General features: G+C 35.2%; 1 protein-coding gene across 7 annotated transcripts in view; it reads left to right on the forward strand.

Annotated features, from left to right (window-relative positions):
* The window catches only part of LOC149806905 (ornithine decarboxylase-like), a 142,233-nt gene that overhangs the window by 23,378 nt on the left and 91,041 nt on the right, over positions 1–27,814 (forward strand). For 5 of the 7 annotated variants that reach the window (XR_016421262.1, XM_089959440.1, XM_089959488.1 and 2 more), the window contains exons 2-3: positions 23,177–23,281; positions 26,545–26,680. The gene's annotated coding sequence lies outside the window, so the exon portion shown is untranslated. The remainder of the gene's footprint in view (positions 1–23,176; positions 23,282–26,544; positions 26,681–27,814) is intronic. The other 2 variants (XM_089959467.1, XM_089959459.1) reach the window with 2 other exon arrangements.

Raw genomic sequence — 27,814 nt, forward strand, 5'->3', positions numbered from 1 at the left:
ACTAATGGTTTTAGCCCTGACTTCCAATTAATTACTTGATTTACCCCAAAGTCATCGACATTTTTATGAATAGCAATATTTTTATTCACTCATTTTAATTGTAAATTTTTATCAGAGGATTTTCATTTAATTATATGTAAATTAAAACAGATTTTTGCATTCGACACTTTTCGATTTTACACAAATAGGAAACGCAGTAAGCCGCACTGGCGCGACCGCTCCGGTGGCATTGTGGTTAGAGCGTCCGCCTCGGAAGCGGGAGATCGTGGGTTCGAACCCCGGCCGAGTCATACCAAAGAATTACAAAAATGGTACTAACAGATACCTCGATAGGCGCTCAGCATTAAGAGGTTAGTGTTAGGAATGGTTGGTCTGGTTTCAGGATAATGTGACTAGGTGGGATATCAATGCTATATGTATGCAGCATGATGTCCCAGTGCTAGACATCACTATAAACTGCCACACTGCATACATCGTAGCGATTTGACTGATTTTTTTTAAAAATCTACGTTAAAAATCCTAATCACACACACACGCACACACACACACATCGGTTTGTTTATTTTTTTCAAGATCATTCAACCGTGGGATTGTTTACCAAGTATTGTCATTAGTTGTCTGTAGCAAGTGGGTCATATCTCCAATTTTATTTTAAATCTCCAATTCTCCAATTCCAATACAATAGCAAGAGGCAAATGACTTTCAACTAGGACATCACACATAAAGCACAAACCGTAGCATAGCTATATGCTACACAAATATAAATTTATTTCATCATATAAGAAAATAAATTCTAACAGTATGAAATATATTTTCTATATCTAAACATAAAGAACATTTCCATGCAATTATGAGATGCTTTATTTCCACAGATATCAAACTGGAAACTACATTTTTATTATTATTTAAAATCGTATTCATCCACATATGAAGTGATATTTATAGTACAGATGACTGATTGTATGGTACCTCACTGATAAAGCATCAGACTCCTTTGGTAGCAATTACAAAAATATAATATATTGAATATAAATAACATTGCTACCGCTACCAGTAACCAACTCAATTTGTTTGTATTATTACTGCTACAATACAGTAGCAAACTTGCTTGATACATTTGGATATGAAATGAATGTAGTAGTTAAAAAGATTAATACAAATGTTTACACGTATCTTCTACAGATCTGATTATTTTCAGTTAGAAGTGTAACACCCCCCTCCATACTCTTTTAGAACAATTTAAAAGTTTTTAAGGCTACTCACAGCTCAGGCTGTTGTATCATCCACCACACCCCACCCCACATATACATCTTCATTTGTCTGTGATTTTATCATTATTTTATTCTGTTTAAAATATAAGTTAATACTGTCATGACACAAACAATATCAGCACAATATAAATATGCAAAAAAGTAAAATAAATAAATAAAAGCCATATACAGTCATGTGTTCAACTTTTCATAGGAAATATTAGAGAAAAATAAATATTTAATGTAAACCGGCATTTATCAACAAAAATTATCATTCAGGTAGGCAATTATAGAGAACACATACCTGGATTGACTTGTCTTGTCTTGAAGCCAAACAAGTACCAGTTTGTTACTTTGTGGAGACCACCTGATGTACCTGCTATGGATGAGTGGTAAGTGAGCAATCAAATTGTTTGTTCCTAAGTCGTATAGACAGGAAATTCATAGTCTAGCTGGTCAGTTTGGTGTCAGTAAGACTTAAAGGGTTCCTCGGCTTTCTGGAGCGACGAAGTTTTAATCGTTCTTTGAAACCACGTGCTTTCTCGGAATATCTCAGTGATTATTAAGCACCTTACGAAAACAAAAACGCATAATATTACAACAGTGTGGTCCATGTTCTTCAACTCCAGTTTTGACGCACTTAAGTATTTACTCTCACCGTTTAAGAAATATACTTTCTTAGTGATATGCCTCATTACTTTGGAAACATTAGTTTTTCTTAGCAAAGTAACGATCAGAAACGACAGTGATGTATTCCCTCGTAACTTTTCTTAACAAGCTTTCATCAGACGACCCCTGGTTGTACGGATCGTATTATACGTCACCCATTTTGACGCTCCTCACAGACGTCCATCCTTTCCTGTGATACTATTGTACATAAGCTCAGGCGAAAATAATATACTTCATAGCAATATTAATAGCACATAAAAAAATCTTAGGTAAAATAACATTAAAAAGAAATTAGGAATTCCTACAGGTTTTACTGTTCTTATCATAATCATTATTTTGGAAGATAATTTGTCGAAAAATGTCGAAAAAATAAAATTGTGGAAAACTGTGTTCGTATCGTGATAATACTTGCAATTAGAAGTATTAGATTTAGTGTACCGTTATTTTTCAATACTTAATTTGCATTGTTAATGTACAGAACCTCGACCTTTTAACTTTGAATGTATATACAAAAAAACAGCCTTTAAACCAGTTTGCGTCCTTTAAAACTTGTGTCTTTAATAGAGGAAATAATTAGACAAAAAGAAATTATGTTACAGGAGATTGTACTTTTATTTGTTGTAATTCTTACCATTATCAAACCAATTAAAAATAATAAATTCGTTCATGAATTTAAAAAAATATAAAGATTGCACCCTAAAGTTCTAATTATTCAGCTGCTTTTTGTTACATTAAAGATTTTAAAAAAAACTTTAAAAGAATTTTTGAAATATGAATGTAGTGACGCATGATTCCGGCTTATTGCGTGTGGTGCTCTTTGCAATATAAAAGTAGTTTAGTGAATTATCTATGATCAAACAGAGAGAGAGAGAGAGAGAGAGAGAGAATGCACAAAACTGCTCATTTCATTAAGTTATTGTAATTGTATACATGTATCCTGGGTCGATTAACGTATTTTGGGACAGTCTTAAGGTCTTTCCTTCAGCAAGTATCACCATGAGAAAACACTCTACTGATCTTACTTGAAAATTATACGGGGTGGAATTTTACTGATCACTGTCTTTTTATTTGGTTTGATTTTATTAAATTCCATACATATATCCTGGGTAGCTGAGGTGTTTTAGGATAGTCTTTTGCTGTTTTAGGGTAATCATGCGGTCTTTCATTTGGTGATAATTACCAACATGGAGGCAAAGCTCTCCTGATCTTGCTCGATAATTATACAAAACAGGATTTTACTGATCACTGTCTTTTTTAAGGTTTTATTCAGTATAATTGTATAAATGTATCCTTGGTAGTGAGAGTGTTTTTGGACAGTCTTGTGATAGCCCCGAGACTTTCAGGGTGATAGGTAGAACAATTAGACTGTTGAATGTATAATTCTTGCATAAGTTATTGGAAATAATCAAACATAAAATTGCTAGACAAATTTGGGGAGGCCAACAAGTGTTAAAAAACATTGCCCAATCTTTTTGAACAGTTGTTCCTTTAATATTTTTCAAAGGAATAGACTATGGAAATCTTGAGACACACATTATGGTCAACAAATACTGGTTGCTTGACTTGGTATTAGGCAAGGAACCGACAGTCTACCATTTTTCTTCTGAACAGATTGTCAAATGGTCAGATGCAGGAATAGGTTGCAGCTGTGCCTTATATATCTTCTGATTGGATTTCTTACCATTTGACGAGTGGGACAAGATCTATGGTACTTATAAACATCACTTTTTATTTTCGGAAAATAAAAAAATGATTCAGGATCTTGTAATAAGTCTTATTGACACCAAAATGACCAGCATAAGGTGCTTTATGGGCTAGACTATGAATTTCCTGTCTATAGGACTTAAGAAACAACAATTTGATTGCTCACTGACCACTCATCATCAGCGGGTACATCAGGTGTCACCAGTTTCTCATAATGACCCCATTTTTCACAAAGTAACAAACTGGTACCTGTGTGTCTTTAATTTCTAAAATCCAGTCTTGTGCCTTCTCTGAGGAATAGTCAATGGGAGCCTGTAGCTCACATTAAAATGACTTGCATGCTTATAAAGTAGCTGTTACTTTCTGCTCAGATATCTTACGACTGCAGCCAGAAATTGGCTAGTGGTTTCTATTATTCTGTGAAGAAACTAACTTACTTATGAATCTCTCTCTCTCTCTCTCTCTCTCTCTCTCTCTCTCTCTCTCTCTCTCTGAGTGATTAAGACATTTAAATTATGGAATTTACCTTTTCCATTGTTCCACGGCACATACATTAGAGATAAGAGGCCAAATTTACAATTTCATCTCAGGTTCATAAATATAATAGTTTCGTGAAGGTCATAGTATTAGAAATAACAAATTAGCAAATAACATATAATCCTTTTCATGGTTTTTTGCTCATAGCAAGTGCAAACAACCTGTTTTATTGCCCACAAAATAAATTCATCAAAAAGTGAGCATTTTTGTACAGTATATATATATATATATATATATATATATATATATATATATATATATATATATATATATATATATATTGAATGCAGATCCAGTAATGGAATGTTTTTGGGGATTAATTCTTGGAACAGACACTAGGGAATATAACCTGACTGTTCTTGAGTAATAATTTACAAATGTATGTGGTACACAAAAGGTAATGTGTCTTAGCCAATCCAGAGTTTGCAGTTTTAATTCCTCAGAATTTGCAATGATGAGTGTATGTCCAATCCAAAAGCCAGACTGTGTAAAACGTTTGTCTTCATCCATGTTTTGTTCATGTGAAGGGATTGGCAAATAAATCTATACGAACAACGTAACAAGACAATCCAGGTATTTGCTCCTTATAATTGCCTACCTGTATGATAACTTTTGTTTCAGACTAATTCATCTAACAATATTGGTTTTATGAATGCCGGTTTAAATTAAACATTTTTTCTCTTATATTTTCTATGAAAAGTTAAACATACGACTGCATATTGTTTTTATTTATTTATTTTGCTCTATTGCATAGTTGCATTGTGCTGATATTTGTTGTGTCATGACAATATTAACTTATATTTTAAACAAGATAAAATAATGATAAAATCACAGACAAATGAAGACGTTTATGTGGGGTGGGTGGGTGGGGTGGAAACTATAACAGCCTGAGCTGTGACTAGCCTTACAATTTTACAAGTTCGTTAGAAAATTATGTGGGGGTGTCTTATTCTTCTAACAGAAAACAATCACATCTGTAGAAGATACATGTTAAAATTTGTATTAATCTTTTTAACTGCTACATTAATTTCATATCCAAATGTATCAAGCACTTTTAGTACTGTACTGTAGCAATAATAATGCAAACAAACTGAGCTGGTTTCTTGTACCGGTAGCAATGTTATTTATATTCAATATATTATATTTTTATAATTGCTGCCAAAGAAGTCTAATGTTTTATCAGTGAGGTACCATACAATCAGTCATCTTATCTGTACTATAAATATCGCTTCATATATGGATGAATACGGTTTTAAATATATAAAAAATCTAGTTTCCAGTTTGATATACGTCGAAATAAAGTATCTCATAATTGTATGAAAGTGTTCTTTATGTTTACATATAGAAAATATATTTCATACTCTTAGAATTTCTTTTATTATATAATGAAATAAGTTCATATGTTTGTAGCATATATGCTTTGTATGTAATGTCCTTGTTTCAAGGCATTTGCCTCTTGTTGTTGTATTTGAATTGGAGATTTAAAATGAAATTGGAGATAAGACATACTTGTCACAGATAACTAGTGACAATACTTGCTGGCTATTGCATAATCATCCGTGCCATACATATATAATAATTCTGTATAATTTGACTATTTACCTTTCTTCTTGCATAATCATCCATGCCATACATATATAATAATTCTGTATAATTTGACTATTTACCTTTCTTCTTGTATATGTGTGTGTATATATATATATATATATATATATATATATATATATATATATATATATATATATATATATATAGTTGGAAAATTGCAAGATACTGTAAGAACTCAGAAGGAAAGTAGATCTCGGCACTTTCAAACAGCCATTTACAGCTTGCATCAATGAAGAATAGAAAATTCATGACTAGAATTATGAATGTAGCACTTGCAAGCAGCCATTGACAGTAATGCAGAAAGTAGCACTTGTAAACTGCCACGTACAATCTGCATCAATGAAGAATACAATATACATTGATAGAATAATGAAAGTAGGATTTGCAAGCAGCCATTTACAATAATGCATCAAGGAATATTAGAAAATACATTCATAGAACTATGTCGGTAATCCCCTCCATAGACGATGAGCCTGCCTTCTGCACATGGTTCAAAGTTTTGGAGAGGCACAAGTGGGGATTAGGGAACAAGCAAATAGAAACTGTGCGGCGTCTATAATGCGTAACATTTTATTGTACAACGTGCCATTTCATCACAGAATGAGTTCAGTAAATAACAGGAACATAAATATATTAATGTTGCTTGCAAATGAAGCATAACAAAAAGATTGAACGTTTTATATTACGTCATGAGACAGTCAAACATATGACGACATTAAATAACATATGGTCGACTCTGCTGCAGTGTATTTCTTCAGACATACACATCCGAAAATACAGTTTGCTATTATCCATGGAGTAAGGTCAAAGCCAAAGTTCCTTTAAGAGAATTTAATTTTATCGATGTTTCTTCATATTTGAACAATATTAACGGTACAAAGAGTCGGACTGCACTGTACGGTACTTCTGTGGAGTAAAATGATTGTTTTCAAATGTACTAGAAAGTATATATTGTGTCTGCGTCGAAGGAAATGTGAATAAACTACTTCATTTTCTCAAAAACTATGAAAATAAAATTTAAAATTTTGGAAAGAATAGTACAAAGGTCAGTTTAAAAATAGATAGTTGAAAAGAACTACATGGCAGCTTCAAGCTAGACAGTGTAAGTCAGTATAATCTAAACTTCGGTAAAGCGTCCGGCAACCACACGGTAGAACCAGGTTCGAATTTCGGAAGGACTTTTTTAAAATCTATTGTTCTAACCTTTTGAATGTGACTAATGCCAGATAAGAGTAATAAATACAGAGTTTTTAAAGGCACTTTTAGCATGTTATTGACTATATCGAACCGCGATACCCGCCCAAACCAACCTCTGTGTGTCCTTGTGAATGACAATTTGACTCCCATACCGCGATACCCGCCCAAACCAACCTCTGTGTGTCCTTGTGAATGACAATTTGACTCCCATACCGCGATACCCGCCCAAACCAACCTCTGAGTGTTCTTATGAATGACAATTTGACTCCCATACCGCGATACCCGCCCAAGCCAACCCCTCTGTGTCCTTATGAATGACAATTTGACTCCTATACCGCGATACCCGCCCAAACCAACCTCTCTGTGTCCTTATGAATGACAATTTGACTCCCATTTGTCCATCATGATAAAAGTCAATAATATGTTAAAATATAGCATTGAAAGCAACAGCAGCAAAACCACGCTCATCTTTATTACAAATTTAACCCGCAGTATCTGTCATGATATTACGTACATTTTCATGAATAAAATACATGCAAATCTGTTTTGAATAAAAATCATATATCGTTAATAAATATCAGTATTTCAGATTTCCAACAGTCATGGAAAAGTTACGACACATGTTACAGTACAAAACCATAAGTGAATTAGATGTAAATCGAATTATATGAATAAGGTATTTTTTTAAAAAGTCCATTGAATGACGGACTCTCTCTCTCTCAGTAGTAACAAAACAAAGACGACATGAGCTATTTAACACCTCAAGGGTTTTAAGTTCAAAGATGGAATCATGTTGTAGAAAGCGAAAGACTTGGATATTACCTGGAAACTTCTAAAGCTTCGTGCACACAGAAATGTTTTACTAGTGCTACCTCCAAGAAATGGACGTGGGCTTGGGTACGGGTAATGTTATACACTCGGTGCGTAAGAATGGAGGTTTAGACATGTTTAGTTATGACTTCAAGTGCATCTTCTTCCTGCAATCCAACACTACTTGCACGTGAAAGATTATAATTCGATCCTTAATGTACGGTATTGATCGATAGGTTACGTATTTCGGTTCTGAAGCAAAACAGATAAAGATTTTGGAATTGTCGGATTACCTTGTCGTATGGCAAGTACTTCAGCCTGGGCTTGACAAAAACTACATGTATTTGGATGCTAGTAATTGTTACATTTTATGTTATCGATCAGAATTAGAGTCTTCGTAATGTTCCAGATTAAGCCCAAATCAAATTAGAGTCCTTGTAATGTTCTAGATTAGTCCTAAATCAAAATGGGTCGTTTTTCTGATGAAATATAGGCTACAGCAAAGCAAAGAAGACTAGTCCACGTGTTGTCCTAACGTGGTAAGCAGGAAACTCGAGAACACAAACAACACTACAAACTCAGATATAATACGTGGATGAAATCATCATAATTGAAATATAGCAGGCTAATAAAGGAATCGAAGTTTAGGTGATCCTGAAAGTTCTACAAATCTAATTTCATTTTCATCAAAGTTACAAAACATCTAGACTTTCTGATTTTGAGCTTGAGTTTGAGATTTGCTTAAAACATTTCAAGAATACCGGGCTAGGCATTTTGGTTTGCAAAACCTGCAATCAACTTTTAACAAGGTAGTGTCCAAAAGTAAGCTCTGTTGTTTCCAGTTCAAAAGGCTACACGATTAAATTACAGTTTGTTGATCAGCCTCATTATATTATTCCAATACAATCCTTTTAAAACGTTTGATACGTTCCTTCAATCGCACCCAATTGACAGTTTTGAATAAACCTACAAACAAAAGAATTCATTTCAACGCCAAATCTGAAACTAAATCACGTTTGTGCCGTGTTATGTTCTCTAATAAATGTGTAGATTAATACGTGGAATGTTCGACTGTTCTACTAAGTAAAGCTTTTTAGATATAATTTTTATAACATTATAAATTATGGTGAACCTATGTATTCAAAATTAAATATGCAAACAATTTTTAAGGTAAAGCCATCATTGCTTTCTTTTTTATCTTCATGTGCGAAAAGGTAGGAATGATTTGCGATGCATCAAGATCGTCATTACGAGCTAACATTGATTCTTCAACGACAAAAAATGTGACCTATGAAAGTGACAAATTGGATTTCTTACGATATCCGCTTTAAAACTAGACAGGTATAGATAACGTTAGGACAAGGGAGACCAAAACGTCAGCATGGCTCAACTCGGTTTTGAATTGTTCAAAGTCTTGTGTGTTACTATGAGTGTGTGTTTGTGCGCGCGCACGTGTGTCTACGATTTTTCACAAAATTAAGGAAAACTATTGCAAAAGAACGTATTTCATTTCCAGGAAGATGAGGACGAACACCAATATTTTCCGTAAATAAGAAATCTCAGAAACCTTTTGGACTCGTCATGAATCATATCAGCCAACAATACTAAACAAGTTCCAAACGAACACAGTTTTTGATGTTATCAATGACTGTCTTATTTTACAAAGGAACTTAAGACAGTTGCATGTTGACTTGTAAATTAGACTGATTCATCGGGTTTATGTCTGGTCATTTTTTCTAGTAAGCTGAAACCTTGTTTCATGCAAATTTATACCGGAAATTTCATGTTAAATTTAGTGAATTGTTTATGGATAAACAGTGTCAACGAGAAAAACATCGAGATTTTAAGAATGTGAATATCTTCTTTGATATTTTTAACACATGGTTTCCATGGCAACCAACACGTGATTACAAAACTTATATAATAAATTAAGTCAAACCACCTCATACTTATAATATACAATTTACGAAGAAATTTGGAGAGAAGGCAGATAATGGCTAATCTCTTATTCAATATAGTCCTTTAATTTTTTATTCAAAGTTGTTTCTGAATTGCAATATTAACTTTCAAATAAAATTAACTGGTAAATGTTAACAACAGCTAGGTTAGCCTCACCAGTAGAGTGCCAGACTTGTGTCCCAGAGGTTGGAGTTCTTGTCTAATACAGACCTATTATGATTTTCTTCAGGCAGTCATACTGTTTAGATGTTATCGAGTGTGTATCACGTGAAGTGTGAAGTCAGCAGAACGAACGTTAGCCTTTTATACGAATATAAGTTGTCCCAAAGCATGCCGCGATGGATTATATGAAAACTATGAAAGAAATTTGCATTACTGTTACTACGTCGGTAACTGATAATATTAAAGCTTCAATGCCAGCTTTACGTCAGTGACCACGCTTGTTATAAAGGTGCAGTATTGTTGAGTTTTATCATGTATTGAAGTTATTCATTATTATTTTAGCCAGTTTTAAAATGAAAGTTTCAAACTGTGACCTTTATCCAGTTCTTGTGAAAACTCTCATATATATTTAGTACCTCTCTTTTGTTGATTTTTTAATGTAGTAACATGGATGATATTAAAACAGATGATTTGCCTTTGTTTAAACCATGACATTTCTTCATTCGGACTGGTAGTGGGTTCGATCCCCGGCCGAGTCATACCAAAGACTTTAATAAAAAATGGAACTAACAATTGCCTCACTTGGCGCTCAGCATTAACAGGTTAGTGTTAGGACTGGTCGGTCTGGTGTCAGGATAATGTGACTGGTTGGGTGTTACGGGGTATAAAAGTTGCAAATAATAAAATCCAGCACAAAATAGATTCCCAGCTAATTTCTAATGTTCACCCAAGCTAGGGCTCAAGCCGACTGCCCTTTACATATAACAGATTGATAGGTTTACACCAGGACAATAGTTATCAAAATAACAGACCCCTACTCCTATGGGTCAGAATCTAACTCCACGAGCTTGTAGACGGTCTTATCAATTCTTACTGTAACATTTCGTCTACTATAGTTCTGACTTCAGCCCTTTTTGCATGGGAATACGATAGGGTTTCTGTGTGATCGGAATGTCTGTTGTTGTTCGAATGTTATAAGTGATTAACTTGGTTTTGTCTAGTTTTGAAGTTAGCACGTCTTCAAACTCAGAGCATAATTTTCGCACCTGTTCTCGCTGTTCTTTGTCGGTCTGCCGCTCAGACTGACTTTGTCCAAACTTTCCATATTGGCCGGTGAAAAGTCATTCCGTCCTCCTCCATCAAATTCATCACATTTAGTTGCTGACAACAGTACAGCTCTCATGTATTGACCTAATAGGTTACTATGGTAGGTTATTTGTCCTCGCCTACCACCAATGTTAATCTTGTAATTAACGTCATTGACCTTACAAATGACACGATAAGGTCCCTTCCAGTGAGCTTTCATCTTCGATGCATCGGATGGTAACAAAACTAGGACCTCATCTCCCGGCCTAAATACCCTTTTAGTAGCATTTTGGTCGTACCATGATTTAACTTTCTTATGACTCTCTGTCAGATTTTCTTTCACTAACTCACATCAACTAATCATTGGCGAATCGAAAGCACATGTTCTATAACTGATTTCTTTGCCTCACCCTCACTGGTGAATAGATCCTTAAGAATCTCCATCGGCCCTCTTACTGGCCAACCATACAGCAGCTCAAACGGCGAAAACCCAGCTGCTTCATTTGGTACCTCCCCATAGTAAAACAGTGCGTAAGGCAGCATCACATACCGCTCTCCACCGTTCATGGAACACGGTTTCTTCAAGACAGCTTTGAGTGTGCCATTAAAAGCTTTGAGTGTGCCATTAAATATTTCGACCTTTCCATTGGATTGTGGTCTGTAGAGGGTGGTTGTTATCCCCTTGATGTTCAACATGTCGTAGAGTTCTTTTAGAAGAGTACTTGTGAAGTTGGTTCCTAGGTCTGTAACGATAATCTTTGGTATTCCAACCCGACTAAATAGGCAAATTAAAGCGTTGACCACTGTTTTGGCCTCAGTGTCCTTCAAAGGAATTGCTTCCGGATACTTGGTAGCTTCATTTACTATGGTTAGTATATATTTGCTATCGGCCTTTGAGCGCTGTAGTAGGCCAATGATATCCATCGTAATCTTAACAAAAGGGTCAGACACAATTGTTGAATATACCACTGGAGCTTTCGCCTTCGCTGTTCTTGCTGTCTTTTGACAGATGTCAGAGGCCTGACAGTGTTTTTGAATATCCCCAAACATTACTGGCCAATAAAACGTGGTTGTTATTCTAGCCTTCGTTTTCTCCCTTCTTAAATGACCAGCAAGCGGTATATCATGCGCTAACTCCACCACGGCTTGACACAACTGCTCTGACAAACTAACTGGATTCGATATTTTTTTCTCTCCATCCAATGACTTCCACTTCCGTTTTAAAATTATATGCTCCCAGAAAATGCATCGCCCACGCCTTCTGCTTCACTCTCAGATGGCAGGGCCTTTTCTCTCACACCAGCCAACGAGCTGTCATTCTTTTGATACTAAGAAATCAATTCTACATTAACATTGTGCAGCTGATCAAGCGACAAGTTCTTGTCATCAGCCTCATCTTCATGATGAATGTCATCCTCGTCCTCATCAAGACCATGATCACTATCGTCGTCCGAAAATAGCCTATGCAGATGCACGTTGTCCAGTTCATGGGATCGGACCCCATATTCTTTTATTTTTCTTTCACTTCCTTCAGCTTCCTCTTTTCGCGCCCTTGCCTGGATCCTTGTTACTACCATTGTCCTTTGTTTCCTACGTAGAATGTCCATACCAAGCAGCGCTTGCGATGCCAAGTCAGATACCGGTCAAACATGGACATGTCCCTTGTAGTATGTCGTGTCTAATTCTACTATGGCTAATTTCGCCTCAAAAGGCTGTCCAATGGCAGTGTAGAGTGTCAGGTTCTACCCGTCAAGGATACATGACTTATCGACAAGGTCATCACGTATCAAGGTCATGTCTGTACCTGTATCTTTAACAAACAATATTTCCTTGTTGTTCCCAATGATATTCTGGACAAAGTAGGTTGCTTGAATTTGTTTAGTTCTGTTGTTACAATCACGCAAAACATGACCCTTAGGGTGACATTTATAGCACTTTTTGTCTCCATAGAATATTTCTATCAAACTAGTTTTCTTGGATTGAGGTGAACTTGATCCTTGTTTATTTGCTATGTTGTCGGCTATGCTTGGGGTCAAACTTGCTGTCTTTGATGGGCAAAATGTAGTCGTCAGCAGCATCGACAACAGATCCATTGCCCTTATTACGCTTTATCCACTGGGCTTGCACTGTCGGGAGAGCCTTCAATAAGTACTCATCTGCTAAACCTCTATGTGGATCTCGACTATCAATAAACCGTGTCAAATACTGCTCCATAAGTACCGTCAAACCTCTGTATGTTTCATTAGCATCACTTCTTATGCTAACTAACTGGCTAAAATATTCGCGAGGTCTTTTACCAAAGCTATTTATCAAGGTCTTTCTTAGCTCAACATAGCTCTTGCTTGTTTGCTGTGCTACCTCTCATGCCTCTCCTGTTAGCAGCGTTCTCCGTTGCAGGTTTTCATTTCTTCGCCCCATTTTGCATGATCTGCCACGGCGTCAGATTCTGAGAGAAATGTATGAATATCTTCATTCGCTTGATGATTGTAAGTTTGAAGTTTGACTTTGAATGTGAGGCTGTCTTTCTTTTTATCTACGTCTTTCTGATGTTTCACCCTTTCTATCTCTAACTCAGGCTATTTAAGTTTAAGACTGTGCTCCATTCCCAGCTTCTCCCTTTCAAGGTCTAATTTTTGTCTTTCAATTGCACATCATTTTCTTTCAAACTGCAACCAGTCGCGTTCAGTTTGCTAGTTGGTGTCCTTGGATATTTTTAGTTTGCGCTGTGTTTTCTTTAGTTTTCTTACCGGATGTTCATTCTCTATTTCACCGCTCCGGTGGCCTAGTGGTTAGAGCGTCCGCCTCGGATGCGGAAAGTCGTGGGTTCAATCCCCGGCCGAGTCATACCAAAGACTTACAAAAATGGTACTAACAGCTGCCTCGCTTGGCGCTCAGCAATAAGAGGTTAGTGTTAGGACTGATCGGCCTGGTGTCAGGATAATGTGACTGGGTGGGACATCATGCTACATGTCTGCGGCATGATGCCCCTGCGCTAGGCATCACTATAAACTGTCACACTGCAGACATCGTAGCGATATGACTGAAACATTGTTAAAGCTACGTTAAAAATCCAGATCACACACACACACACACACACACACACACACACATTCTCTATTTCCATATCATATGCTTCTTCACCACTGAAGTCTCCTTCAATATCTGTAAATTGCATCAAATTTGTTTGCTGTTTCCTTTTGGTTCTATCCCTTGCAATGATGTGCTCTTCAACAATCGTTCCTACTTCCTCATCCATAATGCTACATTGGGTCGCAATTTCAATCCTTATTTTATTTATCCTTGGCTTAACATGAATCACACACACACAATTACAGAGCATTTCCAATAGAAATTTGCAGCTACACTACTCAGATAAAACTTTGGTACTTGTACTGTTTCAATGTTAGTTTCATATTTCCAACAACTTTGCTATCCCATGGCTGCCACCAAAATTGTTACGAAATACTTTACCATTATTTACTTCCGTAAACAGGCTAAATTTGAAAAGAAATGTGGAATAAGCTACCAACCAGTTTTCCGGGAGTGAGGGGCTGGGATTTATGTTTGAACCAGATATTTTCTTCGCCCGATATAAAATATAAACCTTTTTTCAGATAACTTTTATTCAAACATATTGGAGCAATGGTTTTTGTTTTAAAAGAATCCTAATTATATTTTTTTTAAATTGTTACAAGAGACTATTTCCTGAAAAGTGGCATCCTGCAACCCATATCGTTAGTATCGTACATAAAAGCCTAAATTGCTTATCACATAATTTTTATCGTATATAAAAGCCTAAATTGCTTATCACATAATTTTTATCGTATATAAAAGCCTAAATTGCTTATCACATAATTTTTATCGTATATAAAAGCCTAAATTGCTTATCACATAATTTTTATCGTATATAAAAGCCTAAATTGCTTATCACATAATTTTTATCGTATATAAAAGCCTAAATTGCTTATCACATAATTTTTATCGTATATAAAAGCCTAAATTGCTTATCACATAATTTTTCACGGCATACCCTACATCAGATGGTGTATAACTCTAATTAATAAAGTCAAACATAAAAAGTTGTTCTATTTCCGACTTTATTCGGGTGTTTATCTGTATATATTTGATGTGTTAACGTTTGACTATAAATATTTCTTGATTATCGTGTAAAACGAAAGTTCAAACAGTGTTCAACAATAATGCAAACAATGTGGACTAAAAGGCGTCCGTCCGGCTTCGCACTTACACGAGACATAATTTGTTAGCGCTGTTAGCTATAGTGTTTCATGCGTACACACGATAAATATATTTGCCACTTCCTTATAGCGTATTTTTTGCAACAAGGATCATTGAATGATGTATGTGTGCGAGTTGGAGGGGTGAAAATATGTAATTTTACTGTGCTTATTACAATAGATCCATTTTTGCAATGAAGGGGGACACTATTTAAGTGAGGTGGGGGTTTCACCAAGTACTTATGTATTACCAGGACTCTAAGTCTGATCGATAAAATAAAACGAAACAGATGCTAGTATTTTTTATCAAGCACAGGTTGACTTACTTGCCATGCGACAAAGTAACGCAACAGTTCAAAATCTATAAATAATTTACTTCATAACCGAAATACGTAATCTATACTAATTGAGAGATCAATACGAAACATTATGGATCCAATAGTAATCTTTCACGTGCCAGTAGTGTTGGCTTACAGGAAGAAGGCAATGTGAGCTCAGATCACAACTAAACATCATAAAAAATCGGGTAAGTTTTAGTTTTAACAGTATCCAGTTTGATATTATGTATAAACGAGATGAACACACAACAAATTAATCATATCAATGTATGAATTGGATTGGAAAACGTCTCTTCTCCAAAACGGTATTGTATATTGTATATATAATCATGATGAATCTAAACTTAGAAACTAGGTCTCTGTTTAATACAAGTCTTAGACTTAGTGCAGAAAAGTTATTTGTCCCTAATGCTGTGATTAAAAGCTTTTTTCTTCTCTTTTTTTTTAAATTTGCAAAGTTCTCTCGAAAAGCTTTAATACATAAGAAAAAAGCGTATTTTTTATATTAAAGTTTTCTGAATTATTTTGGGAAATTTGACCTAAGATCAATATTGGTCCTAAGCGTTCTTTATGAAATGGACACCTGAGTCGCTAATAAAACAGAGAACTTAAATCTTAAATCTGTACTTTCGTCTTACTGATACTAAGATGCCCGCCATGCTCGGGAGAGTGAATACTTTCCAATACTGTTCTCTTTTCGTTTGCAGTGACTACTCGCAGTCTCTGTGTCTTATAACAGAAGAAAACATCATTAACATCATTCTTTGTTTGAATATTTCTTGCATTTTCACCGGAAAGCCCTTTTCTTGCTTATCGACTTTCCTACATATGTTCTATTTTCCATTCTTGGACGATAATTCCTTCTTTTATTAAGCACTGACCGTTCCATGTTCTTTTGTTGACCCCTCTCCGCTCTCTAGCCATTTTAGGCTGGCGACTTTCGATGTGACACCTCCCCCCCCCATTGTTTCGGAAGTGTTTGAAATGGTTTTATATATGTGTGTTGTCCCCCATAGTCTGTTGATAATAGTGTAAAATCAAGAGGAAGTTTGGTAAAAGTTTTATGTAATTTGAATTAGGGTTCGTTGTTTTATTTGGTATAGGCATACTTGATCATGTTCCTTATCAGGTCCCTAGTCGTACCGCCTCCTGGCCTTAAGGTAATGGCTTTTACTACCGTCCTCAATGTATTGCACCTTACGGCTGGGGTCCTTGCCATGTTTCCAACTAGTGATCGTTACCATGGATATATTTATGTCCAGCGTGTGATATATGTGTACATTCTATATTGTTGTGTTATTGCTACATCCGTGTTTCTGTCTGGACTGGCTGTGACTGGCAACAAATTTTAAGTTTTCTATACATGTCTGTTTAATGCCGCGTCCCCTGTTAGCCTGATACCATGTAGGTATTTTGTAAATGTCATTTTATTTTGAAGTTGAGTCAGTTTATCCTGGCATTCCCCAGACTTTAGTACATTGTACTTCTTGTTTCTTGTTTCTAATTTGTGCTGTGTCAGTCTATTTCTTTTCCTTGTTTAAAATGTTATATGTATTTTTGTCATCTCTCATCCATACAGCGGGGTTGTTTCTGTATTTAAAGAAATTATATCGCTATTTTATGTATTTTACTCCGCCCAGTTTCCTGGTTGGTTCTTTGAGTTTAGACAATTTGTGATTTATGTAAATCTCGGGATTTTTTCGCACCGTATATCCCCAAAAATAGATATCTAACGAGACCCACGCTTAATCGTTTGTGCTTTTATATATTTCTTACTCTATCATATATATATATATATATATATATATATATATATATATATATATATATATATATATATATATATATATATATATATATATGGGGGGGGGTATTTGCAACTAGTATTCTATCCAATAGGTTTATTCTTGAGTATTTCCAAATTTCAATCTTTTTTTAATCGTATCTAATAGCTATTCAAAGTTTATTGTGGTCTCATCTTTCACATATTTTATCCCCAGTGCTACAATCTTTTCTTTAATTAGGTCCAGGGGTAGACCCGGGCGGTATACCCTTCAGTTTCCAATCTATAACAGTTCTGTTTTCCCGTGGTTTACTTTAGACCCTGAGGCTTTCCCAAAGTTTTACAATTCCTTTTCAAGATGTTTAAAGTAAAACCTATCTCTTATGAAGCTCGCGCAATATTTTTTTTTATGTTGTAGCATTTTCAGTTCATATTCCAAATTTTGTATTTTGTATGCCCTCTACATTTTTTATTTGTTTTATTTTTATACTTAATACTTCTACAGGTAGCACTAGTAAAAGCATTGATAGTGAACACCCTTGTTTCACACATCTTTCTATCCTAAGACCTTCAGATTTTGCTCAATTCATTACAACGTTAGAGCTTATATTTCTAAAAAAAATTAATCTAGTTACAAAAGACCAGAAACCATTTATTTTAATACATTGTTGTATTCTTTCGAATGTTTCCCTTAACTAAACGAAATCTTAACCCCCTTTTCTCCCTTGAAGTGCATATATTCATATGTCTTTATCGTAAACGTGTTGTTTAATACATTCCTTCCCCTCACCCACAATTCTGGTTTATATTAATTATTTCTTCCCCCCCCCCCCCCCCGCAGTCTTTGATCCCATTGTTAGTTTTTTGCTTAATATTATGTAATCCTTTTAAAAGTGTAATTGGGCGCCAATTTTTTTAATTCTTCTTTTTCCACTTCCCTTTAAATGTCAATGTAGTTATTCCTTTATCATTGTTTTCGTTATCTCATTATTAAAACATATTGGTGTACGTGTATTCTAATAAGATCATGACCTGATTAAATTTTTTATATAAACGTCTGTCATTAAGCCATTGGATCCCAGTGACTTCCCTGTATTTTGCTGGTATGACATTTTTATTTCCTCTCCTGGGATAAATTGATCACGGTTTATTTTTCATTCTCTTGTTATTTGTCTCAATTTTATGTTATCGCAATGCTCATCTACTTTCTCTTGTCTGATGTTCTGTGTGCTGTGCAAATCTGCATAGTGTGCATAGCCCCCCCCCCCCCCATTTATTTCCCTTTTCTTCCCTATAAACAATGTTATTCTTCTTTAGTATATCCATACCTTAGTCTTTCCCAGTTTTTAGTTCCGGTTTTCTGCATTTTCCTTTTGCTGCTGTTTATAGTTCCAAAAATTTCCCTGCTATTACCATTGCCCTTTGAGTTTCATATTTTAGTATACCTTTAACTGCCCCTAGCATTTCCTTTTTTCTACACTGCTTGCTTAATCGTTATCGATCGTGTCTTTACATTTTTTTTATGTTCCTTTCTCTGTAATTGTCTTACCATATCTTATACTTATTTTTCAATCTCCATTTTTAAAGTTCTCTCAATCATCTACAATATATTTGCTTCCCTTCTTAATAAAGTCGTTTAGCAAGTCGCTTACTCTCATTGTATTATCTTCCTCATCCAGTACAGAGTTGTTCATTTTCCAATATCCGTTCCCCCATTGGATCCTTTGTTTCGATGTTAAAATGACCTCCACCGGGCTGTCATCTGATATTTTTATTCTTAGTATTTTGCATGCTTGAATTCTACTTTAGACACGTAGTATTTGTACAATCTGATTCCGTATGTTATTCCGTATTTGTGAATATATTCTATCTGTCTTTTGTTCATTTTTCAACATGTGTTGATTGTATTACTTTGTTGAATGATTTTAAAAAAAAAACAGATGTTCTAATCTTTAATCTTTGTTATATCACTCATCTTTATTTCTGAGTCGATCCAGTTCAAATCTCCTTTTGTAAAATGTTCCGTTGTGAAATCCTTTATATATTGTCAATTTAATAATATCGTCTTTGTTCTCTCACTATATCCTGATGGCAAAAATAAGTTAGGTATGTCCCACCCATTTAATTAAATTTGTAATAGTCTTCTCCAATTGGTCATGAATCGGCATTATACCCCATTTTAGTTTCAATAATTTTTCTTTTAAGATTAAAACCACCTCAACCCAGCTTTGAATTTTATAATTTGTTGTCATTACTGCATTTAATTCCTCCTAATCTGCAGAATTATATTTGTCTCTATTCTCTGTGTTTACTGTAACAATACTATATCATGCCCCTTGGCTACGTTTATTATTTTGTCTGCTTATCTTTTAATCCATTTATATTCAGCGATAAGGCCCGGATGTTCTGTCCCTCCAAATTGCGACTGAAATGGTACTGTTCATATCCTTTTTGTTTTTTCTCCTATTTTTACTATTTTATTTTACTTATTCTGTTTTGTCTGTCTGTTTGAATTTTTTGTTTCTGTATTCTTTTAATGAGAATTTTCTGGGTAATGAAGCTGTGTTTCTTGGCAATGATGATCATCTCGCACTGGGGGATGGGATGGTGTCTGTTGCGCTATCATTTCATCTACATTCTTTTTTGGAAGGTCACTCTGTTGTGGTATATCGTCTCATTCCTTTTTTGGAGATGGCTTAGAGGTCCAGGTACAATGACGTATTTCCTCTATTGCCAGCGACGCCTACTCGCCTAAGGTCATGTGTACACATCGAACGTCTATACCAGATATTTCCTTCAAAGAGAGTCTGTCTTCATTTTCTTCTACTACAACCTCTGCAACCTGGAGGTTCAAGTCCTCTGCGGCATTACCCTATCAGGTAGTTTACGTAGCCTGATGAAAGTTAAGTTCTTTGTTCTCGTTCTTAGTCTTTGCTGCGTCCTGGATGTTCCGCCAAAATGCATCTATGCGAGACACATTCTGTGTTCAAGCAAGGGCATTAATCATCTTTAATGAAATGAAATAAATTTTAATTTCAACCATGAATAGTACGCCATAACAGGATTTGATGTGATACAGGAATCAAAAAGAACAGTTTTGATGACTTTTAAAATATATTTCAAAGTACCAGTGATCAAGTGATATGACATAAACATAGGAACATGCTTAACATCAACAGTCCAAGTAATAAAGATCTTTACCAACTTGGTTTTAACGAGATGTCCTAAATGCAATTAACAACGATGAATATACAGATCACAGTGATTATTTATCGTGATTTGCAAAATTATCATGCTATTGGTAATGCATTAAAATTGTTAACAAATCACTGTATAATTTGTTTTAGTTGATCACACTGAAAGGTAATAGACCACTGCGTACCTACCGTTTTGTTCAGCTATTACAGGGGTCTCCAAACTTTTCAGCCCGAGGGCCGCATTAACTATCAAACAGCAGTTCGGGGGCCGACTACACACTCGAGGTCCAAATAAAAAAGAATCAAAACATGGATGTTGTTTTTAATTATTTATTTAATATTATTTTATTCAATTATTATTTAATAACACATTGATACACTACACATGAACACCTGTATTAGTGGGAATGGTGAAATTGTTTCCTGGATGCCAAAATAGCAGACATTTCTGGCTTTAGATTTGATGTCCCTAACATCAACAGTGACCTGAGATTATCATCGATACAAGTTTGTTCTCAAATTGTTCTTCACGTATTTCATTCTTGAAAATGTTTGTTCCCACAGGTATGTTGTTCCAAAGATTGAAAGGTACCTTGATGCAAAAGTTTTGACATTAGGAAAGTCTTCCTTGGGCAAAAACTGGTAAAACCCCAGCTGCTATTGCATTCAAATCCTAAGCGGGAATAACAATGTTAATATGTGTAGTCATGTAAAGAAGAGATGTTTCGGTTGTTTTCGTAGCGGGTTATTTCATATGATCTCACTATCATATATAGGTTTAATATTGCACCCCTACTCTCTAATGGCAACATACTCAGAACATGGCCACTCATCTTCTGCAGCGGAGGGTCGTCTATCCACGTCATTCCATATCGACCCTGGCTTGGTATAGCTAGACAAAATAGTATTTGCTGTTCCGCTGTCTGATTGGCTGTAGTTCGAAGAAACCTATGAAATGAGATTAATTGTTACATCTGCCATGGAAAATAATTGGGAATACGAATAGCGCTCTTAGTAGACAATGACACGTGCCTAGTATAAATTTCAGCAATTTTAACTTTTCATACATGTTTTGCTTTCAAGTCAAGGCATGTAGACATACATCATGGAAGTTACCATATTGCTTGCAAAAGACAGTAACGTTTCGTTCGAAAGTTGTCGTGGCTAGCTATATGTGCAAAGGGTGGATGTGGAACGAAGCGAATCGATGACTCTTGGTGCGAAATGCATAGTTTCATATCCGCTTTGATTTACTCGGTCGAAGTTTCGGAAAATGTAAACACCAATACTACTTGGATAGCATTGACTCATCCACAAAGATAGCTTTCCATAATTTTAAGCCCAATTGGAAAACATTTTTTAAAATTATTATTTAGAGAACAAAACATTGCTTTGTAACTCGTAATACATGTACTGGAACTATTGAGGAGAAAGTCTATTTGTGGTGATCAGATTGGCTTAAGTTTTATCACGATTCATCTGCAGCTTCTTACAGAATCGTTCTGCTTAATATGTTTGTATGTTCATATGTGTGTTTGCTCACGTTGACATATTTAATATATAATGGTTTAAAATGTAAAATGTCTAAACCACAAATAAAGAAAACAGCTCGTAGGATGAAACTAAGGGCTAATAACTTTGTTACATACTTGTTTGAACGGAGTAGAGTCAAACTGGTGCCACATGCTGTACTAAACAGTCAGCGAAAAATTCGGATGTCATGTACTTTTACAAATGACTCATTTGTCTTTAATAAAGGAATGAAAAGTTAATGTATTTTATATATATATATATATATATATATATATATATATATATATATATATATATATATATATATATATATATATATATATATATATATATATATATATCTGTGTGTGTGTGTACGTGTGTGTGCGTGTGTGTGTTTCATTGTTAAGTAGGATCGCTTTTAATAAAGGAAAACAATCATTAAATAGCCAATCATTTTCTTTTGTCGATGTGGTACCTTTTTCATGGATTACAGTTACGTTGACTAGTACGCTTACGTTGACTAATTTGTTTGCGTCGACTAATATGCTTACGTTGACTACTACGCTTACCTTGACTAATTTGTTTACGTCGACTAATATGCTTACGTTGACTAAAAAGGTCATATTATTCATATTGTCTAAACATACATATCCTGAGTCAGGGCCAGGTCGGGGTTGGGGGTGGGCTGATTCCAGGGTATTATAAGTTAAAAAGATCAAAATACGCACGCCCCCTGTTGCGACTCGAACTGCTGATATTCCATTTAGTGGCGACTTAGCAACAAGCTCGCTAGCTTCGCACGTCTCGTCTTCTATAATCAATTGTTTTTCTCTTTGTTAGAGTAAATTTGGGATCAAAATTTAGTCTTCAGTTTTCTCTACTGCAGAGGATAATGTGAAGCTGAGTCCTGAAGTAATGCATCAAACGGGAAACAAATGAATAATGATGCTAATCGTATTGCATTTTAAATTTATACAATACTGACTTTCAGCATATTTCGTTCTTCGTTGCAGATCAGGCCAACTAAGATAGGCGATTGTACAAAATATGCTTATTATATATAATCAGCACGAGTCGTTATTGAAATTGAAAAATATATAACATTTTATCTGCCTTTTATTTTCAGTAAAACATTGTCACCGTTTCCATGTTCTAAACATGATTTAATGACAGAAAGAAGAAGATACACTAAAATTGAAATCGATCAAAGAGGTCTTAAAGAAAATATCAGGTGTGTTGAAAATGAGTATCATCTTGAATACATATGTACTTCTCATATTTATTTAAGACGAACATATCTACACGACATGTATTATATGAACCCTTCAGGGGATAAATTTACAAATCTAATGTTCTCTCAAAAATAAGCCTAATTACAGATGTCCAATCAGAAATAAATGTTTCAAAGTTTTTGTATTTTGGTTTCAAAGTAAGAGATAGGCGGTTAAAACATATGACTATCAACACCTAAACACATGTATTTTACTATACTGTTTAAGACACATTGTTTATTAAACTCAGAGAGGAGAATTGTGAATTCATATAAGTGTAAAGTAAATTCTCAAAATTACTTTTTAAGAAAATGATCAAGGTAAGTAAATGATACATTGTAATCGTCATTTTTAACATCATTTCTTATCTCTCCGACCCTGTTACTAAAATAGTATCATAAGCGGCTTGTTGTTGTTGTTGTTGTTCTGGCTTGATTTCCTTCATGCGCCTCTTCTATATTTAGCTACCATCATAGTACGGTATTCTGATTTGTACTAATTACTGTCCCATAACATGATAAAAAAGAAAGGATGAAAATGATGACCGATATTGTAATTCAGGGGGTTGGGGTGGCTTTTTGTGATGCTGTGTAGTTGATTTATTTTTTTACGCCCACATGGCGACACACATAAGGGTGAGAGAAGAACCGTTTGTCATCATTTTGGATTTTATAAAGGAGGAGCGCAAACTAAAACACATATGAAATGTGCATCTGTGTAAGATTGTTTTATAATACAAAGTGTCTCTTGTAAAAAAAAGACATTCTCAGTTGCGTTGGTAGTTTTGTATTCTTTGAAGATGAAAAAATATGGCAACATTTATGGTTATTGACGAACATACGTCCATTTAGGGCAATCTTTTTTAAGAAAACAATGTTTATCAGTCTTTTTATGAAACAAAAAATGTAAATCTCGGTATTTCACTATATTATATGTATATATGTTGTAGTGAACATATAGTCATTGTAGTATAACCATAGCTAATTCTGTTACTATCACTTCAACGGACCGCTCCGGAGGCCTAGTGGTGAGAGCGTCCGCCTCGGAAGCGGGTGGTCATGGGTTCGAATCCCACCCGAATCATACCAAAGAGTTACAAAAATAATATAACAGCTGCCTCGCTAGAAGTACGATAAATCAACCCCACAAATATGTGTTGATGCTGATGACGATGTTGTGGGTCTGATATCACCTCTTCATTAAAATATGCAATTTTGCTGCATGTAAATGATTCTGGAACAAACCCGCGTACACTTTAGACACCTACCGGAAATTGGTAGCAGCCCTATCAAGCGCGAAGTTCAAAATGGCCACGGGACAGATGGTTGTGCTATTCCAGATGGATTTACAAGTCACCACATAATTTGCTCAGGAAATATAATCTACAAGTCACCAAAAGAACCCTTCAGCCAACGGTAGCTGCACAGCCACAAGAAATACCGGTAAGTATATAACAAGTACACCGATGTGTGCAGACAAATTTGGATGGAGATAATTGCAACATTTAATGAATATGTGATATCACCCCCACACCCGGAAATCAATATCATCACGGGCGAAGGGCTGGTTTATCGGCCTACCTCGCTAGGCGCTCAGCATTAAGAGTTTAGTGTTAGGATTGGTCGACCTGGTGTCAGGAGAATGTGCCTGGGTGGGACATCGCGCTACATTGTCGTTTTGTCACTACAAACAGCCACACTGCAGATATCGTAGTGATATGACTGAAATATTGTTAAAGCTACGTTAAAGATCCTAATCACACACACATCACTTGTACGTATCGCTAATATGGGGGGGGGGGGGGGGGGATGGCCTTAATCCATTTTAAGGTAATGGAACAGCTGTGTAATCCGTAAACATATCAGTGATAACGTGTATCTGCAATATATGCTTATTTACAAGGCTGGTTGCTTCGTATTAATTTCTCTTTATTATATCATCTGATATTTTGATTCAAGCAGAAGCTCCAGTTAAGATGTAGTTAATATATAGTATCGTTATAGAAGCGCAGGGTATCAGTAAGCGCTAAAATGTGTGTGTGTGTGTGTGTGTGATTGGAATTTTAACGTAGCTTTAGCATTTCTTCAGTCTTATCGCTACGATGTTTGCAATGTGGAAGCTTACAGTGATGTCTAGAACTAGGACATCATGCCGCAGACATGCAGCATCATGTCCAACCTAGGCACATTATCCTGACACCAGACCGACCAGTCCTAACACTAACCTCTTTACGCTGAGAGCCTAGCGAGGCAGCTGTATGTACCATTTTCATAAGACTTTGGTATGACTCAGTCGGGCATCGAACCTGCGACCTCCCGCATCCGAGGTGGATGCTGTAACTACTAGACCACTTAAATATTATCGTTTTACACTTGGTCCACATGCGACACTGAAAACGATATTCTAGTAATAGATTATTAACTCATACCTTTATGTTCTGTAGAAATATGAAATGGACATTGCATGTAGACCACCTGAATTATTTATAAAATACCTCCAGTTGTAGCCCAAAACGGCTATTTGATAGTCAAACATGACGAGTAAGCACGTGGGTGTGACGTCATAACTTTATAATTTTTCATGGATCAAATGGAATGTTAGGGTTTACAAATGTTGATCAATATTTTGCCTTGGTATTCCCGGATTAAGTACTTGTTTCAACATTTTTACATTCTGGGGTTAAAAAGAGGTCTTATAGCGCCAACCCTTTTAAAGTGGCAAAAAATGACTTCAGAGCCTTTGCATTAATTCTTCTTCAACTGGTGGCAAAATTGAGGCTAAAAAATGAGTGGTTATATTTTAATAAAATTATTTCAAAATATTTTAAAGTGACATTACAGTTAGGTGAATACGGTTAATTTACTATTTTGTTGTTGTTGTAGCGATTAAGATTGAATTTATTAGAACTGTAACCATACGCTTGTGCCACCCATATCTCTATACATAGCCTATGATCTATACGATATATCCAATAAAGGCAAGTAATAAGTAATACAGAGGCTAATGACTTATCGTTACTTAGGTGACTGAAAATTAAAATGAAGTGTGATAGGTAAATATTATTTTATAAAGATGTGTGCATGGAAGGGGCAAAAATGATCGATGCGTTGGTCAGTCCTTTCACTGCTATACCTTTTATGTACTACGTTTATGATACGTGTGCTAATACATGTTTGTATCTGACATAACAAATTTATTTTGTGAGAAACGATCTTTACTGCAGGTTATATCATTCAGCTAGTCACTACCTTATACAGCAAGAGGGCCGCTTGCATCTTATGCACAAGTTCAACGTCAACGCAGAGCCATCCTGGGAGCCAAGATAGCATCGGCAGCAAGCAGGTTATTACACTGGTCAGGTAATTGGTCAGGTGAAAAGCTTCCAATTTAATTATAATCACACACACACACACACACACACATATATATATATATATATATATATATATATATATATATATATATATATATATATATATATATATATATATATATATATATATATATATACATACATACATACATACATACATACATACATACATACATCAAACTTAATATTAATGTAAGTTTAGGTTTTTGCTGTTTTCTGTTACAAGGTGTGAGACCATAGAATCGCGATACTATTTGTTTTAAACGTTGGAATACATAGCAACTGTTACTCCAAGAAGAAATGGTTTCCGCAAGATAGCTTGATATGTTTACTAGACCAAACTTCCTAGATACCATGCTTTTCTTTGGTTTTAAATAGTCAAGCGTAAAGATCAAAAAGGCGGTGTTTGAATCAAATAATAACGAAAGATTCTGTGCAATTAATTTAGTCTTAGACCACATATCTTTACGCACCTTTCTGGATGATTGTGTGACTTGGCATAAAAATATTAAATTTGGTTTTGAAAAGTCAAATGCTATGGACAAACAAGTTAAAAAATTTCACTATATCGTTCATCCCTCAGATATTCAAATTCATGAATCAAAGAATAAACATATTTCAGTGGAACACCTTCAATTTTTAATAGTGCATCTTTACCAAACTCTCTGGATGACATGGCATAAAAGCATAGTTTGGTTCAAGAATCTATGGTAGTGACTCAAACAAGAGAAAATGCTTTCATGTCAAACGTGTTCGTGGATTCGACACTTAGAAGTCCAAACAAATGGGCTTGTCGTGTAATACACCTTATCTGTTATCAAACGAGAGCTGAAAATGTGATTTAAAAAAATTAAAGTGTTGTTTTTTTTCTTTACAAAAGAAAAGAAAAGTAACGTGGTTTATTTTCCTTTCCAGGATCTGAACAATCAAATATACCCTTCAGATAAATCGAAATAATGAAATAAAAATGACCGTTAGCAAAAACAATATATGTGTTTCAACGAATATCAACGATAAGATGTCCATAAATAATTTGAATAAAACTGACCCAGTAGCATGTAAATGGCATATTTTGGGACGGCTCGGTATCCTTGCACCCTGCCTTGTTTGGTATGCATCC

The sequence above is a fragment of the Sinohyriopsis cumingii genome, chromosome 1, assembly GCF_028554795.1.
Source record: "Sinohyriopsis cumingii isolate HCF-2022 chromosome 1, ASM2855479v2, whole genome shotgun sequence".
Lineage (NCBI taxonomy): Eukaryota > Metazoa > Mollusca > Bivalvia > Unionida > Unionidae > Sinohyriopsis > Sinohyriopsis cumingii.